This window comes from Nerophis ophidion, linkage group LG04 (genome assembly GCF_033978795.1).
Source record: "Nerophis ophidion isolate RoL-2023_Sa linkage group LG04, RoL_Noph_v1.0, whole genome shotgun sequence".
NCBI lineage: Eukaryota > Metazoa > Chordata > Actinopteri > Syngnathiformes > Syngnathidae > Nerophis > Nerophis ophidion.
In genome coordinates this window covers 32277346-32297296 of record NC_084614.1, presented here as the reverse complement: position 1 = coordinate 32297296, position 19951 = coordinate 32277346, and the positions used below count along the sequence as shown (strand labels likewise).

At 37.8% G+C, this 19951-nt stretch overlaps 1 protein-coding gene across 1 annotated transcript in view; it reads right to left on the bottom strand.

Annotated features, from left to right (window-relative positions):
• Positions 1-19951, bottom strand: part of nlgn2b (neuroligin 2b) — a 337479-nt gene that overhangs the window by 59664 nt on the left and 257864 nt on the right. The gene's annotated exons all lie outside the window — the stretch shown is intronic.

Here is a 19951-nt window from a genome sequence, read left to right as displayed (position 1 = left end):
CCTGTTTATGCCCGTCTTGCCAATAATACGTCGCAACACCATTTCTCGCTACACGCTATAGGCACGTTCACATTACTCACTGCTTTCTACATGCACCGTATGTCTAACTTAATTTCAAGAGAGCTAAAACTTATGCATTCGTCAATTTCACACAGCTTCTCTTGTGTTTTTTCGTGGGCTTCTGAGTGGCACATCATCTTTGTTTTGCTTCACTGTTTGGAAATAAAGACTTTTAACAGTGCGCTACTTTCGCTGAATACTGCCGTCATTTTGCATCTTAGGAAAACGACCATCGCTACAACGCGAGTCGTAAGCATGGCAGTAAGAACGCAACTTTTCATCCTAATCCTATGTGTTCTGGGTTTGACTTGACAATGTTTTAGCAAGTAAAATGTTACACATCAAGTGTGAAGTGTTATATTTATTATTCTATTGCCAGTTTGTTCCAGCTGAGCTTCAGACAGCTAGCCTGCAAAGAGACATGTTTGGTCAATACTGCTTCTTACCTATTCTATGTTGGAAAAAAAATGCTTAAGATATTCATGCAAATATCAAACAATGATGTAATTTTCTCTACAGTAAATCTGATAGTTTTAGAAGTCTCAACTGAAGCAGAACATTATAACACAAAATGGCTCTGTGGGGGAAATGAGAGTGTGAAGTGTCCACTTTTGCTTGTAGAGTGCAATGATTGCAACTCTATTTGTTTAAGAAATGAAGCAAATTGAAATTGACAACTAGGAACATTTAAAAAAAATGTTTTGTTTCATACATATTTTTTCCCAATGGGCAACATACAGCATCACAAATGTGAGCCTCCCCCTTACATTTAATCAACCATTTTTTATATATAAGCACATAAAGTAAATGCATTGAAGTTTAGCTGCTCATATAATTTTTTAACAATGTATGTTGGCAATACATTTTTGTAATGGTTTATGGCGAGAAGAAGATACATTTGTGGAAGAAGCCGACTTATTTGGGATTGTTGCGCCATAAAAAATTGCGGCAGCTTTTTCAGAAAGTTGCGGCAAAAGTTGCAATGTTTTGAGCCTTATTTTCTTCAATATAATATAACACAAATTATTCCAAACAACAATCAAAACAGATATATTAAAAAAGAAAGTAATTCAAATTTAAATGAAACTGAGATCTTTAATAAATAGAACAGGGATGGAGAAAATAGGGAACAGTTTTGACAGTGAAATAAAACAATCTTAGTCTCCTACTGTATTAAAAAAAATGTAAACAACATATACGTATATATATATATATATATATATATATATATATATATATATATATATATATATATACATATATACATTAGGCCTGCAACAACTAATCGATTAAATTAAAATTTATTATAAAAACAATTTTTTTATTAATATTGTCATCGATTCGTTGGATGTACGCAATGCGCATGCGCTGAGGCTCTTTCTTTTATCTTTTTTTTTCTTTTCGCCCTAAACCTTTATTTAGAAACTGCAACATTTACAAACAGCTGAAAAACAATACTCAAAATAAGTACAAAAACAGTACTAAACAGCACCAGGGCGGCGCTGAGGCTACGTCTCATGTGGTAGCAGTAAGCCAGCCAATGATGTGTCATGTGCAGCTCACGTGACCACGCCGTCTCCTTTGCTGGAAACATTCAAAAAATGGCGGAGGGAAACAGTACGGATAGTACAGCAGAGAAACATCTCGAGGTTATTGCTTCAATGGAGAAAAGTGTACGACCTAAGTCGTCCAACGTGTCGGAACACTTTACTTTAAAGACTTCAAAGAAGACATTTCCTGCAAAACGTGCAGCATGGACCTCACGTGGCACGGAAGGACAACATTGCTTCGGCAGCAGCTGAAGAGGAGCCATGGATGAAGGGAAGAACTCACGGTACATAACTTTTTTAAGTCCATAATCCGAGTATATTGATCCGTTGTGTCCGTCTTTGTGTGTTTTTAATCTTTTGTTAACAAGAACATTTTTTTTTCAGGAAGCGCAGCAGCAACTGTTGTCTATTAACTTTCAGAGTGTTAAGAACTTTTTGGATAGTGCGGTGACTTCATTTTCTGTGTTGTTGTTTTGAGTCGCAACAGGCATACAAAAGTTCAGCTTTTTTGTGAGTAACGTTAACGTTATGTCTTTGTTGCAACGCGGGGCTGATGATGTGTCTCCGGCACATTTGACTCCGTTTAGAGAGAGAAAACGCATGTATGAACGTACCGGACCGAAATATTTCAGGTTGGTTTCATAATGGATCAATGTAGCCTGGCCCAATAAAGCTATATAAATCTATTTAGACCTGAGTGACACTTTAGTATAACTAAACGTTATGAAGGTGCTGGAATATTTCATGCAATAATTCAGAGGTAGCCTAAAGTGAATCCTTTATTATTCAGAACAGAAACGTGTACTATATCTGACCCAGTTCTGATCTGATGAGTTAAATTTCTGTGTTGTCATTGGTCTATTCTGCAACTCCAATGTCCATTTATTTATTTTAGCTGTTTTTTTAATGTGGTGGCGTATTTGTCTTTTACGTCAGAAATTATTAATTAAATCAGCTGGGTATTATTGAGTTACATGTAAATTTTGCTACTATGTACTGTATGTTCATAATATGGTTTCTGTCATTTCAGAAAGAAACAAGCCAGCACTAGCAACTTGGTACAAAGGAAGGTGTGCACACCACGGCAAGCGGCTGCACTGACTGATGCTATCCTGAATATGTTGCTAACTGACATGAGGTCACTATCAATGGTGGAGGATGAAGGTTTTACACAAATGATTCACGTCCTCAACCCTGGTTACACTCTTCCCCCGAGGAACCAGTTTACCAAACTGATGAAGACGAAGTACGAGTGGACATTCCATGCTGTGTAGACTGACATAAAAGCCAACCAGAGCAAACTTGCTCTCACTACTGATGTGTGGACAAGTGTAGCCTACCTTGGCAATACATGCCACTACATTGGAGACAAATGGAACATGAAGTCAATCTGCCTTACGACCATGCCACTAGAGGAAAGACAATCAGCATCCAACATTGCAGAATGGTTGGAATAGGTAAGTTTTGAAATTGCCTCTATGCAAAATTATTGCTAATGTGCAGGACAATGGTGCACATTATAAAAATAATAATAATAATAATTTTGTAACACTTGCCTTGTTTTATTTGGCAAGTCGAAAGGACATGGTGCCAGTATGCTGTTTTTTTAAATAAAGTATTGGAAATATCAGAAATGTAGTTTGTCTCTTTTATCCGATTATTAATCGATTAATCAAATTAATAATCGACAGATTAATCTATTTTCAAATTAATCGTTAATTGCAGCCCTAATATGTATGTATGTATATATATATATATATATATATATATATATATATATATATATATATATATATATATATAGCTAGTCTTCTGAATTAAACAAAAAATGTAAATGTATGAATGGGGGCAGATATAACTTTTACTTCTTTCTTCTCCTTTTCGTTCATTATTTATTTTAAATGTTATGTTGATCATTTTTGTTCGACCGTAAAAGAATGAAATAAACAATTAAACATTTTTTTTTAATTTGTCATTAAGGTTTTATGTGGTTCTTGTAACCAGAAACTCACAAAGCAATTTCAACAAAAAACATGGAAAACAAATACTGTATTGATGTTTTACTCATTTCATACTGCACAGACTTAAAAGTAAACACTAAATGGTAGTTAAAGCACATACCCAGAGTTCATTGTCAAATAAGTGTTAATTTGAAACATTCATTAACGTTCCAACACATTTACCCCTGCACGTTAGGGTCATTTATGAACTGTTGAGAGCGTTATACGGCCTGTTAGTAAATGAGAGATGAGAGATTGTCATCGCACTTCAACATCCCTTATTTGTAAATGTTGCTCTTTGCTCGGTCAGCATTGTAAATGAGAATCTGTTCTTAACTGTCTTACCTTGGATAAATAATGTGTGTATATATATATATATATATATATACATATATATATATATATATATATATATATATATATATATATATATATATATATATATATATATATATATATATATATATATACACATATGCATATATATTAGGGCTGTAAATCTTTGGGTGTCGCGATTCGATTATATATCGATTTTTTCGATTCAACGCGATTCTCGATTCAAAAACGATATTTTTCCGATTCAAAACGATTCTTTATTCATTCAACACATAGGATTTCAGCAGGATCTACCCCAGTCTGCTGACAAACTAGCAGAGTAGTAGATTTTTTAACAAAAAGCTTTTATAATTGTAAAGGACAATGTTTTATCAACTGATTGCAATAATGTAAATTTATTTTAACTATTAAACGAACCAAAAATATGACTTAATTTATCTTTGTGAAAAGAAAACATTGGACACAGTGTGTTGTCAAGCTTATGAGATGCGATGCAAGTGTAAGCCACTGTGACACTATTCTTTTTTTTTTTTTTTTTTATAAATGTCTAATGATTATGTCAATGAGGGATTTTTAATAACTGCTATGCTGAAAATATAACTAATATTGCTACTGTTGTTAATAATATTTATTTTTGTTTCACTACTTTTGGTTTATTCTGTGTCGTGTTTGTGTCTCCTCTCAATTGCTCTGTTTATTGCAGTTCTGAGTGTTGCTGGGTCAGGTTCGGTTTTGGAATTGGATTGCATTGTTATGGTATTGCTGTGTATTGGTTTGTTGGGTTGATTAAAGAAAAAAAAAGAAAACAGAAAGAAATGTGTTTTTTTTAAATCGATTTAAAAAAAAAAGAGAATCGATTCTGAATTGCAGAACGTGAGAATTGCGTTTCGTATATATATAAAGTTAAACTTGAAGTACCAATGATTGTCACACACACACGCGAGGTGTGGCAAAATTCTTTATATATATATATATATATATATATATATATATATATATATATATATATAAATATATATATATATATATATATATATATATATATATATATATATATATACCTGTGTACTAGGAAGAAAATGTTTATATACTAAATTACACAGAATAAGTTATGTGCCTCTTGATTAATACAGAGTTCATATATTGTTACATATTGTTGTTACTGTTTTGTCAACGCAGGAAACAAGCATTAATTTTGATCAGACGGTTGACATGCAAGTTTGAGCGCTGCTCACAGATAACTGAGATTGGCTAAAATTATGCTGAATTGTGTGATTCAGCCAAATCGTGAGATCCCCAAATCCCTGAGGGACTGATCCATTTGCCAAATCTTCACTGTTATTTCCAAACATGTTATTCTGTTGTTGACTAATGCTTAGTGTTTGGTGGATTGGACACTTGAGGTTTGATGAAAGAAGACATACAGCATCAGGAAACATAACAATGTATTCCCTTGTATGTATATTTAGAACCCTTAGCAGCCTGGCATGTCTTCCTCATGCAGGTCACCAGCCTGACTGCACACTGCTGTGGGATAGCATGAAATTCTTCAACCCATAGTGTTTGTTGGTCACTCTTCCTCTCTTGGTGCAAAAATCGGCATAGCGTTCTTCCTGTATTCTCCTGTATTCGACCCAATGATCAGACTGCCGTAGACAGAATCTAAATTGGAGCTTAATAGCAACAGCAATATAGGCTGTTTCGCAGAGAGAAGATTTGGCAAATCTGTCACAGGTGCAACCCACATCTTCTGCTTCTCATCCCACAAATGCATGTTCCTTAAAAATGTGGCACCATTATAAAGGGTAATACACAGGCTTTTGGTCGGTATAAGATTTATTGAAGGGAGCAATGTAACAACAAAAATATAATCGAAACACAAATTTCCTTTTATTTTGAATCATGTTTATCTTCTAAATAGACAATACTATATAAATGAAACATGAGTATAATTTGGAGTAATCATTGTATGCACATCAGTATAATTTCTCCTCTAAAAGTAAATCAACGCAAAGCCATTCTTGTCTAAAAAGCTGACAAAACAAGTGAGCACACTTCACAGTGAACATGTCCACATAATGTGCCGCGTGTCGTTTGTGTGGGCACCATTATTATATACAGCCCTGCTTTAATCCTGCTTAGTATAGAGCAGTGGTTCTTAACCTTGTTGGAGGTACCTAACCCAACCAGTTTCATATGCGCATTCACCGAACCCTTCATTAGTGAAAGTATATATTTATAAATTTTTGTCAAGTTCAAGACAAAGTTATATGTTTTTGGTAACAATTTAGTATAGGGAACATATTATATTCTAAGTAACAAAGACTTAATTTTGTCATGATCTGTGGTCTGGATTATGTTTTTTTTGTTAAGTTTTTGGACTCTTTTAGTTCTTGTTGGCGCTCCCTTTTTTGTTTGGTTACCATGCCGACTTGTGATTTTCACCTGCCTCTGGTGTTTGGACAGCGCACCCGTTTTTAATCAAGACCCTTATTTAAGCCTGTCTTTGCCAGTCAGTCGGCCTGGCGTCAATCATTGCTTGTTTTCATGCAATACCACAGTTCGTGTTGCTCAATTCATGCCGTTTCCACGTAAGTCTTGTTTATTTCTTGCCACAGTTTTGCGTTTTTTCCCCGCCATAGTTTATGTTTGTTTACCTCATGCCCTGCCAAGATTTATCGAGTTAATAAATATGTTCCTGCCTGCAAGCCTTATCCGGAATAGTCCATTTGCATCCCGGGAGAACAAACCTCGGAGTAAGCTGCGACCCCTCCGTCATGACAGAATGATCATAAGTCGGCATGGTAACCAAACAAAACAAGGGAGCGCAAACAGGAACTAAAAGAGTCCATAAACTAACAAACATAATCCAGACCACAGATCATGACCAATTTAGAGTTATTTGGACACTAGGGGAACATATTCTAAGTAATAAAGACTTAATTTAGAGTTATTTGGTTAGGGTTAGAGGGTCAGGGTTATAATAAGGCCTTAATAATAACTAGTTAAGATCCAAAATGTTACTAATTTGCATGTTAAGAAGCAACTAATTAATGGTGAATATGTTCCCCATACTTAAGTGTTACCTTGTTTTTTTTTTTACTGGTGCACAAAATGAACCGTGCATGAACATCACCTTGTTCAAACAACAAAACCAACACAGTGCATAAACTCACAACAAATTACACACATTCAAATCAGTCATTTGTTGCCGTATCCGTAATACGCCGATAGGGAGAAGTTTGTATTTACACGATGAGTCGGGTGTGTTTTGACCTCCGCCGAACCCCTGAGGCCTACTCACCGAACCCCTAGGGTTCGATCGAACCCAGGTTAAGAACCACTGGTATAGAGCTTCACAGGTGTTCAATTGGTCTCTGGTCTTAGCCACTCCATCCCTGTCCCCCTTGTCCTGTATAAGCATTGTGAATGATTGTCAAAAAAAGTACAGTTTCCCTTTAAAAATAATTTAAAAAAATAGATTTTCAAAAAATAAAGTCCATTTATCCATCCATTTACTACCTTGTCCTCCTCGGGTTTAAAAAAAAAAAAAAAAAAAGATTTTAGAAAATTATAATTTTTTTAACCACACCTTATTGTTGTAGTTTTCACTGCTTTTTTAGAGAGGCAGACTTTACTTCAAATAATTTCAAGATAGCCGTTTTATGAGGCAAATAAATCGATGACAAATAAACTGTCAGCTTCCTGCAGAATATACTGAATGTTACATCATTTCTGGGGGTTACATGTGCCTCGGAGAAAGCTAGTAATGAATTGAACAGAACTATGGAAAATATGACAAATATTTAAAAATACAATATTTTGGCTCAGTGTAAAATCAATGGCTGTTGCAAGGAGAAGGCCTAAAATGGGCAAAAGCATGCATCTCCTCCTCCCGAGGTGAAAAATGTGCTCACTCCCAGTGCCCACTATGGCAGGTCTTTTCTCCAGAGTTCATTAATTAGTTAATTAGTGTGAACAGATGGCTTTGCAGCACGAATCAGAAGGTTCTCTGAGCCTGGAGCAGGAGGAAGGCAGGAGAAGGTGAGGAAGGATCTCAACCGTCATCAGACCTCTGATCCAAGCTGTGTGCTGACATTTTTTTTTAATTTTAGGATTGATTCTAGGGTAATTAATATTTCACACCAAGATTCAGGGTGTTCAATTTCTTCCTTCAAAAAAAAATATCATGCATCATCACGCGTACACTCTGATGTGTAGTTGCAGTGGACACACTGGTGCATCGCCCTCTTTTGAATGAATACTTTTCTTTGCTGCAGATTGAAAAAGCTCTTCTGAGGGTTTATTTTTAGACCGTTCCCATCTCCCCCCTTCTGTTTCCCTCACTGTCTCTCTATGATTCTCCCTTGCTCATCCGCCTCCATCCCCTGTACTGTCTCCCCCCCACCCCTTATTCATGATTCCCTATCAGCCTCTTAAAGGTACAGGCATTGCATGAAATGAAGTTGGCATGAGTGAGCTTCCCGGCATGTAAGTGCGGGTTAATACGGAAGATAAGAGCAGAAAATTATTGAAATACAGCAATGCTGGTGTTTCTCACTTAGACCCAAATTCACAGTGTCAGAGAGGAGCCGTATTAAAAATTTAAATGGATGGTGCATTATTCATATACAATTTATACATGGCAAGCAAACCAAATAGTCCATACACATGCCTGTTGGCAACACACTGGCCAACATGTATGCTGATGTTGCACACATTAGGATAATCACCGCAATACAGTAACCCATTTAAAGCATATCTGTAAGAATGATAGAGAAAGTATAACCACATTACAACAAGAATCAAGGGCACTGCGTCATGCTTTAGAATCACCCAAGCAGAATCCTTCCCCACCTTTCAAGTGTGTGTTTTGTCTGCATAATAATGCCTGCAAAGCAGTAAACATACTGTGAAATGCATGAGTGCACATCGAACATGGTCGCCTTGAATCACAGCAGTGATACTCACACAGGCCGCGTTACAGTCTGCAACAAGCAAAATAAAAAACACAGCAGAAGGCGATGGCGTCAACGTGTGAATTAGGAGAAGTTTCATTTAAAAAGACACATGTCGAATCACATGCTCAACTTGCTAATGGTGCTGATTTCATTTGACAGCATGTTTAATGGGAAACTATGATGAATTTTGTCTTTATTGACTTATAAATGTTACAAATTTGGATAGGTGTTGCTTATTTAGTACTTATTTAGACATTAAAGGGGTAGAATTATGTAAAACCACATTTTCTTACTTATTGGTACCTGTTTTTGTGTATTTGGGATCAACATACGACCCGGAAATTTGAAATCAAACTATGGGAACTCGGCAGATATACAGTTTCAATAAAATAATTTTGCCTTTTCCAAAGGAGCCTTTTGGATTTTGAGACAACTGTGCCATATTTTTCCTCAATTGAGTCACGGTATGTTTCCATATTTGGAAGAGGTTTACCCAAATAACTTTGTGCAACCACCATTTTATTCAGTTTGAGTCAATAAGTTCCTTATTTTTCTCTATCCTCTTGATGTGGGGCACACTGGCTCGTACATACACATGCATGATGTCATTTCTAATATGTAGCATGTAGTTCTAACTTTAATATGAAAGCGCTGAAAACAACTATATGGCTGACTGGATGGAGACGCAGTCGAAGGGGGTTTGGCCTGGAGGAGGGTTTTGGCACGTAAATAAGTCAACATATTTATCAAAGAGACAGTCAGAAAGCGGCTAGAAGATGGTCTGTAAAAATAATGTATGTAAAATGTTGACTAATGAACCACCATTGCATGTTATGTAGACAAATAGTCCCCAACTTTTTTGCAGCTGCGGACATATATATATATATATATATATATATATATATATATATATATATATATATATATATATATATATATATATATATGTAGGTGTGGGAAAAAATCACAAGACTACTTCATCTCTACAGAACTGTTTCATGAGGGGTTCCCTCAATCATCAGGAGATTTTAATGGAAGCATTCACATACAATGGTTTATATAGAGCACAGAGTGGGTGGGTACAAGCAGGCGTAGGGTGTGGTGATTGGCTCATGTGTTACCTAGGAGGTGTTTCCGTCTATGGCGGCATGTTGAAATGATTTCACTGCGCTTGTTGAGAGATGATAGATCTGGATGATATATAATAAACAGTTTCTCTTTTAAGCATAGGTTGCATCTTTTATTACCACTGTTGTAAGGTGTGCTGGATGCAAGAATTTGCCATGTTATTGAATATTCAACATTATTGTCTTTGAGGTTCCAAATGTGTTTGCTGAGTTCTGTAGAATTCTGCAAAGTCTGGTTTCTAAAGGAGGCGTTGTGATTATTCCATCTTGTTTTGAACGCTCCTTCGGTTAATCCTACGTACGTGTCGGATGTGTTAATGTCCTTGCGTATTACCTTTGCTTGGTAAACGACTGATGTCTGTAAGCACCTTCCGTTGAGAGGGCAATCAGGTTTCTTGCGACAGTTACATTCATTATTGGTTTCAGAGTCGTTTAGTCTGGGGGTAGGCAGTCCTTTTGCAATTGCTTTGTTGTGGTTTGAAATTATTTGTTGCATGTTATTCATACAGCTGTAGCTCAATTTAATGTTGTTCTTGTTGAATATTTTTCTTAGGGTGTTGCCTTTGGGGAAGTGTTTGTCGATCAGAGTGAGGAACTTGCGGCCGATGTTGGTTGAGACGTCTTTGCTGAATGGCGGATTGTACCAGATGATGTTGTTTCGTTTTCTGCTCTTTTTTGGTTGGTTTCCTGGGGTGGGTTCATAGGTAAGGGTGAAGTTGTATCCGCTTTCATCAAGTGCTTTCTGGTACGGGGGGGTTGCTTGGTCGAATTCAGCTTTGCTGGATGACAGCATCGATAGTCTTTTATTAATTCCGGTAGGTATTCTTTTCGTGGTGGTGGGTGGGTGGTTGCTGTCGTGGTGCACGTATTGGAGTGTTGTGTTGGGTTTCGTGAATGGTTGGTAGCTGTTATTTCTCAGGTTGAAAGTGACGTCGAGGAAGTTGACGGTTTGCTTGTTGGCTTCAATCGTGATCCGTAGGCCGTTTTCTTGGAAGATTTGGCATATGCGCTTCTTGGTGTTCTCGCTGCTCCTTGGCGAGGCGCGGCACACTGCCAGTCCATCATCACGGTAAATGCCAAGGTTCAGGTTGAGGCTAGCAAGCTGGGAGAGGAGGAAACTCCCAACGAGTTCGCACGTTTCTGCGCCGTCAAAACTCCCCATAGTAACGTCAAATGTTGAATTGTTCTTTTTTTGCCATGGTGTACTGTTGTGGATGAGTATGGAGTTCTTTGCGTGGATGATGATGTTTCTTTCGTTGCCTGTGATTGAGTCGTAGTCCGAGGCGAAGTTTAGTGCTTGGGTCAGTAGGTCTTGCGTGATGGAAGGGTAAAATTCTTCGATGTCGAAGGAGATAAAGTTGTGTTGTTGTTTGTCTTGGATGTTGTTAAACCATTTGATTACTGCTGCTGTATTTCTCCATTGGTTGAGTGGTGTTTTGTCCTTGATTTTTGCGTTGATTCTGTCCAGGATTATTTTGCTGATTTTTCATATTTCGGATTTAGTTGCCTCGCCAAGGAGCAGCGAGAACACCAAGAAGCGCATATGCCAAATCTTCCAAGAAAACGGCCTACGGATCACGATTGAAGCCAACAAGCAAACCGTCAACTTCCTCGACGTCACTTTCAACCTGAGAAATAACAGCTACCAACCATTCACGAAACCCAACACAACACTCCAATACGTGCACCACGACAGCAACCACCCACCCACCACCACGAAAAGAATACCTACCAGAATTAATAAAAGACTATCGATGCTGTCATCCAGCAAAGCTGAATTCGACCAAGCAACCCCCCCGTACCAGAAAGCACTTGATGAAAGCGGATACAACTTCACCCTTACCTATGAACCCACCCCAGGAAACCAACCAAAAAAGAGCAGAAAACGAAACAACATCATCTGGTACAATCCGCCATTCAGCAAAGACGTCTCAACCAACATCGGCCGCAAGTTCCTCACTCTGATTGACAAACACTTCCCCAAAGGCAACACCCTAAGAAAAATATTCAACAAGAACAACATTAAATTGAGCTACAGCTGTATGAATAACATGCAACAAATCATTTCAAACCACAACAAAGCAATTGCAAAAGGACTGCCTACCCCCGGACTAAACGACTCTGAAACCAATAATGAATGTAACTGTCGCAAGAAACCTGATTGCCCACTCAACGGAAGGTGCTTACAGACATCAGTCGTTTACCAAGCAAAGGTAATACGCAAGGACATTAACACATCCGACACGTACGTAGGATTAACCGAAGGAGCGTTCAAAACAAGATGGAATAATCACAACGCCTCCTTTAGAAACCAGACTTTGCAGAATTCTACAGAACTCAGCAAACACATTTGGAACCTCAAAGACAATAATGTTGAATATTCAATAACATGGCAAATTATTGCATCCAGCACACCTTACAACAGTGGTAATAAAAGATGCAACCTATGCTTAAAAGAGAAACTGTTTATTATATATCATCCAGATCTATCATCTCTCAACAAGCGCAGTGAAATCATTTCAACATGCCGCCATAGACGGAAACACCTCCTAGGTAACACATGAGCCAATCACCACACCCTACGCCTGCTTGTACCCACCCACTCTGTGCTCTATATAAACCATTGTATGTGAATGCTTCCATTAAAATCTCCTGATGATTGAGGGAACCCCTCATGAAACAGTTCTGTAGAGATGAAGTAGTCTTGTGATTTTTTCCCACACCTACATATTGCGCTCTACCACGGTATCGAGCACTATTCTCTGGATAATCCAATCAAGACATATATATATATATATATATATATATATATATATATATATATATATATATATGTATATATATATATATATATATATATATATACCACCGCAAATGTTTTTCCAAACAGGGTGCTTTGTAATCGTTATATAGATTCACCCGGTCACTGCATTAGGTCACTACACCTGCACAGGTGTAGTGACTCAGTGTAAATAAAATTACTATTGCAACAACACATCATCAGTGGGGTAAAACTAACTTGTCTCACGACAGTCTAAACCCAGCTAACAATCCCTATTAGTGGGTAAACAATCCAACGCTTGGAGAATTTTGCCAAAAGTATTTGGCCACCCATCCAAATGATGAAAATCAGGAGTCCTAATCACTTGGCCCGGTGTACACAATCAAGCAGTCAGGCCTGGAGACTGTTTCTACAAACATTTGTGAAAAAATGGGCCGCTCTCAGTGATTTCCAGCATGGAACTGTCATAGGATGCCACCTCTGCAACAAATCCAGTCATGAAATGTCCTTGCTGATAATCAACTTTATTATATGAAAAGTGAAGTTTGGGAACAACAGCAACTCAGCCACGAAGAGATAGGCAACAGAAACTGACAGAAAAGGGTCAGCGGAGGCTGAATTGCATAGTGCAAAGACTTTTTGCAGTCAGTTGCTACAGAGCTCCAAACTTCATGTGACCTTCCAATTAGCCCATGTACAGTATGCAGAGAGCTTCATGGAACAAACCACCATAAACCACCAAGTCCGATGCAAAACGTCAGATGCAGTGGTGTAAAGCACGTTGCCATTGGACTCTAGAGCAGTGGAGATCCGTTCTCTGGACTGATTAATTACACTTTTCCATCCTGCAGTCTGATGGACCAATCTGGGTTTGAAGGTTAACAGGAGAACGCTACATTTCAGACTGCATTGTGCAGAGTGTGAAATTTGGTGGAGAAGGAATTATGGTGTGGGGTTGGTTTTTCGGGAGTTAGGCTTGGCCCCTTAGTTCCAGTGAAAGGAACTTTGAATGCTCCATGGGATGGCACGTCAAGTTCATACTTTTGGCAATATAGTGTATGTATGTATATACACATATATATACACACACACACACACACATATGTATATATACACACTTACAGTATATATATATGTACATATATATGTATATATATACATATGCACATACATATATATATATATACATATGTACATACATATATATACACATACATATATATATATATATATGCACATATATATATACATATTTATATACACATACATATATATATACATACATATATATATACATATATATATATACACACATACATATATATATATACATACATATATATATACACATACACACATATATACATATATATATATACACACATACATATATATATATACATACATATATATATACACATACACACATATATACATACATATATATATATATATATACATACACAAATATATATATATATAGATAGATATATATATATAGATATATATATATATATGAACACTGTACATTTTCAAAAGATAAATTATGATACTTTTGTATAGGGTGAGTCGTGCTTTAATTTGCAATCTAAGAATGCCTCCAGAAATGCCATTCTTGCAAACAGGTGGTACACGGGATCCATCTGTTGGTACGACAAAGATTTGATTCATATTTTGGTTGGCTGATTGAAGTATACTTCGCACATGTATTCAGTTTCAATATGTTGAATCAAATATTTTACTTACTGTAATTTCTTCTTACAACATGTCCAAAAACGTTTTAATTACAAAGTATTATTTTATATATCAAACACAGTGCTAGTGTTCAAACTATGTGTGATGTTATAATGGCCAAAAATATTTGATATACTCGTATTACTATTACTACTACTATCCTACTGTATTTGGATGTTGGTCACTATAGTAGTACTTGGAGAGCCAAGTGTTTTCTGAGGTGGCACTTAGTGTAAAGGTATGAGATCTACTGATCTATACCACAAGCAAATGTTATAAACGTAGATTAAAACCATCAAAATTCCCTTTTTTAAGGATCATCCAGGATACAGCGGCAGTTCTCCAACTCACTTTGTCCTTGTCCCTGTTGCTCCTCCCCATTGGCCAGGATCATGTTACCCTGTGTTAATATGCAATGCCAGTCTTGGACAGTGTCCTAAACCACTCTCATCCCTGTGTTTGTCATTGTTCAGAAGTGTTGAAACAGGCGTGTTGCACCAAACAAGATCTGATTACCCAACCGGGGAAGCAGCACAGGGAATGTGTGCAAAAGATGATGGTGAATGTAAACACCTGAGTCCATTTTATCCGAGTGGTATCCATAGCAAAACTGTGACAGAATGGACAAATACACCACTTCATCCAAAAATGCATCGATTGCTCCAGTTAAACATTTTGCTGGTGGAATTTACACCAAAGGCACTTCTGGGTTTCTGAAGTCATAAGCTGTCATAGCATGTTTACGATTACACATCTACAAACGGATTCATTTTCAGTTCAAATGTGAAATATATACCTATAGAAATAACTAAGATTCAGCAAACACGCATTAATGATTGCCATTTTTAAATGATTGCCATTTTTACTGTAAGCTACTGTAAGTGATACACTTCAAACGTTTTCCCCCTTCAAAATAATCTCCCTAGAGTCTAACATATGTTCCCAGCTTTTTTTTCTGCCACGGTTTTAGGCATTTCTTGGATGATAGTGCTGCCACGATTAGTCGACTTGGACCTAATCAACCTTGAAAATTTGTCGCCCACATTTTTCTAGTCTGCACTTTGTTTTACTGTTGCTTGCTTTTTTGTCTCCTATCGCAAATGGCTCATTGTATATGATTAACCTGTCAGTGTGTGGCAGCACTGCGATGAGGTGGCGACTTGTCCAGGGTGTACCCCGCCTTCCGCCCGACTGTAGCTGAGATAGGCGCCAGCGCCCCCCGCGACCCCAAAAGGGAATAAGCGGTAGAAAATGGATGGATGGATGTGTGGCAGCAGTACTCTTGGAAGGATTCCCCCAAGGATCTCAACTCCTTAGAGAAAGTATCAGGACGTTGTTAAGGCGGAAAAACACGTCTTTTGCAAACAATTGGTTCTGTTTTTAAACACCACAAAATTCTCATTTAGGAATTTTTTAACAATTGATTGACTGACTTACCACTGCCACACTCATTGAACTAGTGAGCAAACTCAAACCTCAGTGTTTCCTACAGATTGTCTAGCTATTGGTTGCGGTGGGTGCGTGAGCAGAGGTATGGTCAGGGCAGTGTCAATATGACGTTATCGTACAATTGGCATAATTGGCTATGATATATGTATATTCTTCACAGAGGCTACAAAAGTGTTCCGCATATATTTATAGACAGCGACTATTGTCAAGAACACAATTGGCAGTAGTCTGACTTTTGGTGTTGTGTCATCTTCCTGTAAAAATGCAGCTGTTGAACCATTGTTGGAAAACAATTCTCTTGATCCTTTTATTATTTTCAATTATCAACCAAGTTCAAAATTCCCATTTATATCGAAGATTTTCGAGAAGTGTGTTTGCACATATAAACAGCCTTTCTTTGGATGCCAGAGGCATTTTAGATACTTTCCAGTCAGGTTACAAGGATTTCCCTAGCCCGAAGACTGCACATTTAAAGGTTTTTAATCCCCTGGTTTTAATGATTGATTCTGATGGTTCAACCATTTTACTGCTTTTAGACCTGACTGCTGCTTCCGACACAGTTGACCACACAATAAATTTATCCCAATTGGAAGACTGCGTAGGTGTCAGAGGGACTGCCTAGGAGGGGTTCTGATCATACCTTAGGAAGATCCCTTTTTGTAAGATTGACTGTGGAGTCCTTCAAGGATCAATTATTTTTTCTCTCTTCTTATCCCAATCTGTGCAATATTCAAAAAGCATGCCATCTCCTATAATTTTTTTATGCAGATGACTGCCAAACCTGACACTCTTAAAAAAATGGCCATAACCCCCCAACACTGCCAACTGTACTCAAGTGCTTAAAAGACATCAAAGTTTGGTTAGCTCAATTCTTTGAAAGCAGCACTAAATAACTTTTCGACCTTCACAAAATATTTGTATAACTTTTGGGATGATACATGGACTTAGAACTAGTTCAATGACACCTCTGTCTTGTCCTGAGGGGGTCTGTATCACTTTTACTGGCACTTAGCGACATTGAGGAGGGTGGCAGAAATCATGCCACTCAAAATACTACAAATCTGCTGACTTGCTTTATGGCACACGTCACTCTCCTTTCCCCATTCGTTAAAAAGACGGAAGTCTATGGGAACGTCTACGGGCCGCCATAAAACAAAAAGAAGAAGAAGAACGCCTATGTGCAATTACTGCTATTATGGCCAAAGCTCCAAAACAACCAAAGAAACCAGATGTTTTGTCTGAGGTGACAAAAAATGAAAACTAATCTTACCCCGATTAAAAGGACAGTCAGGATCAACATTTCCCCAGCTTTCAGCCGCTGGCTTGAGTTCAATAACCAGGAATTTCCAACTGATGCTGCCTTCCTGCTAGACTAGTAGGCGACTTTTGATGCTCAAATCAAGGCCAATGTTAACTATTGGAAATTTGTGTGATAGCAAGGGATAGACACCAGTATGAGAGTTGTACTACTTCCTTTGAAACAAATCTCCCACCGGTCTTTCTTTCCTTCAGACGATACATTCTTGGTAGTAGTGTCATGTTTGTAGCGCAATCCAAGGTCATTTATTGATAGTGTCTGCTATTTAACATCAACACAGCCATTAGAGATGTAATATTTGTTCCAAAATTACATCGGACATTGTGTCGGTATGACGCTACAAGCCCCAATCCTCATGGAAAATGTGGTCTTCTTCGGACAAAAACACTACAGCTTTGGCCCACTGGCACCACCAAAATCAAACATAACTGAAAGCTCTTAAAGTGGGGCTTTAAAGTCTAACCTACTCAGTGGCCTAGTGGTTAGTGTGTCCTCCCTGAGATCGGTAGGTTGTGAGTTCAAACCCCGGCCTAGTCATACCAAAGACTATAAAAAATTGTGACCCATTACCTCCCTGCTTGGCACTCAGCATCAAGGGTTGGAATTGGGGGTTAAATCACCATAAATGATTCCCGGGCGCGGCACGTCTGCTGCCCTCAGCTCCCCTCACTTCCCAGGGGGTGAATAAGAGGATGGGTCAAATGCAGAGGACAAATTTCACCACACCTAGTGTGTGTGTGACAACAATCATTGGTACTTTAACTAACTTTAACTTAACATTGACATATTTGTCTACACTGGAACTAATACTTCAGAATCATAAGTTTACTTTTAATAGACATTTTACTAATAAACCAGAGGAAAATACATTTGTGAAGATAGACTGCAACTTCTGAACGAGTCACGGCAGAGGATGCTATAATTATCTGCAACGCTATCAGCCGTTCAGGAAATGGGGCGAGCGAGAGCCATTATGTAATTGTAAATAAAACTGTTAAATAACTATTGTAAATTAACAACATGCTGGTGTTATTCTGTATGGTCATGTTCAGAGTTCATAAATGTATCGTGCCTGAAATATTTTTGAGGAAGAATGAGAAGTTGTGTGTGTGAGACAAAAATGTGTGTGCACAAGAAAGAATGTGTCGGAATTGAACCTGTTAGCAAAAGATTGGCAATATAAGTTAAAAAGACACAATATGCTGAAAAACAATATATTCAGTAATTATTTTTAGAGTACATTGAGATATTAGGTACACAATATCGGTTTTCATGCAAATGTTTAATCACTGTTTTTTTTGCATACAAAAATTTGTGCATTTAATGCACAAAATCTGCTCGCTTGTGTTCAGGGACTAATCCGAGCTCTGCGTTCTGCGTCGCCCGCGATATGAATTTAATATTTTTGGGAGGTGCACCTGGGGACAAGGCAGCGTTGTCTACGCAAGTTACATGACAAGAGACTACACACCAGGCTTTACGCGCCATGTCTCTTCTTCTGCTTCTTCTTCTGTTCTGATTGCTGTGCTTGAATTTTAGTTGCAACCCTTATGACTGTCCGGCGCCAAGTAAAGGATGGTTTTGCAATACGGTTATCCCAATAGATATCAAGAGAAATTTGTGAGCATGGTTGCCACTTGAGATTTTTGGTAGGGGCACTGAAATTGGGGACCCTACCAAAAAAATCGTGAGGGTTGGCAAATGTGGTCGTGTGCACATTTCTACATGCCGTGGATACTTCAGCTGGGTTACTGTTTAAAATTGAAATGTCAAACCATTACCATCACTCATAATGCTTGATATGCACATCGCAGACATATAAACAAATAACACACCTCCGTGTGTGAAATTACCCAAATGTATAGAAAAACATTGATAAATTGGTGCAAAAAAACATTACATTTTCGGCATGTACGATACAGCTGAACAGGCAAAGGTGAAAGCTCAATTTGGAGCAACAGCCAGTTTTCCTCTTGTAATCAGAGCTATCGACTACACACACATCATATGGCGAATATGTATATGTCAACAGGAAACATTTTAATTCCATCAATGTACAGATCCTATGTGATGCCTTTCCCCGGTCCAACAATAGTGGAATTGACTACATTTTTCCACAACAGCAATAAGCTGTTTTTGCTGACTTCCGTGTTATCTTTGTGTTTTTGTACCGTGTAGAGTGGGGGATCTCAGGCAAATGGCTAAAGGGGGGCGTGGACACGGAATGGAGAGCCACTCCAACATGAGCACTCAATTCCATGTTGTTTGGGATGTAAAAAAGAAATCTGTTTGGAAATAATGCACACGCACATGTGCATTTTTTTGTTCTGTAGAGCGTTTTCTGGATTTGAACGTACACCATTTTTTCGGAGTAAATCCACGCAAGTCTTAACAAAGAGGCTCCAGGCGTCTTTGTAGGCCATTCAAAACACTGCTGTAGCAATGCTGGTGTTTTAAGTGGCTGATGTGTTGAGGCACAATATTTTTACCTCAAATAATTCTTTTTCAAACTTTAGGTGCAATTATCATGCAAAATGTTCCACACGATCGAAACCATGATGGTTTTCAAAGAGGAAAGGAGCGCAGTATAACCCGCCTATAGCACACATCATTGGTGCTTTTTTAAAAAATGTT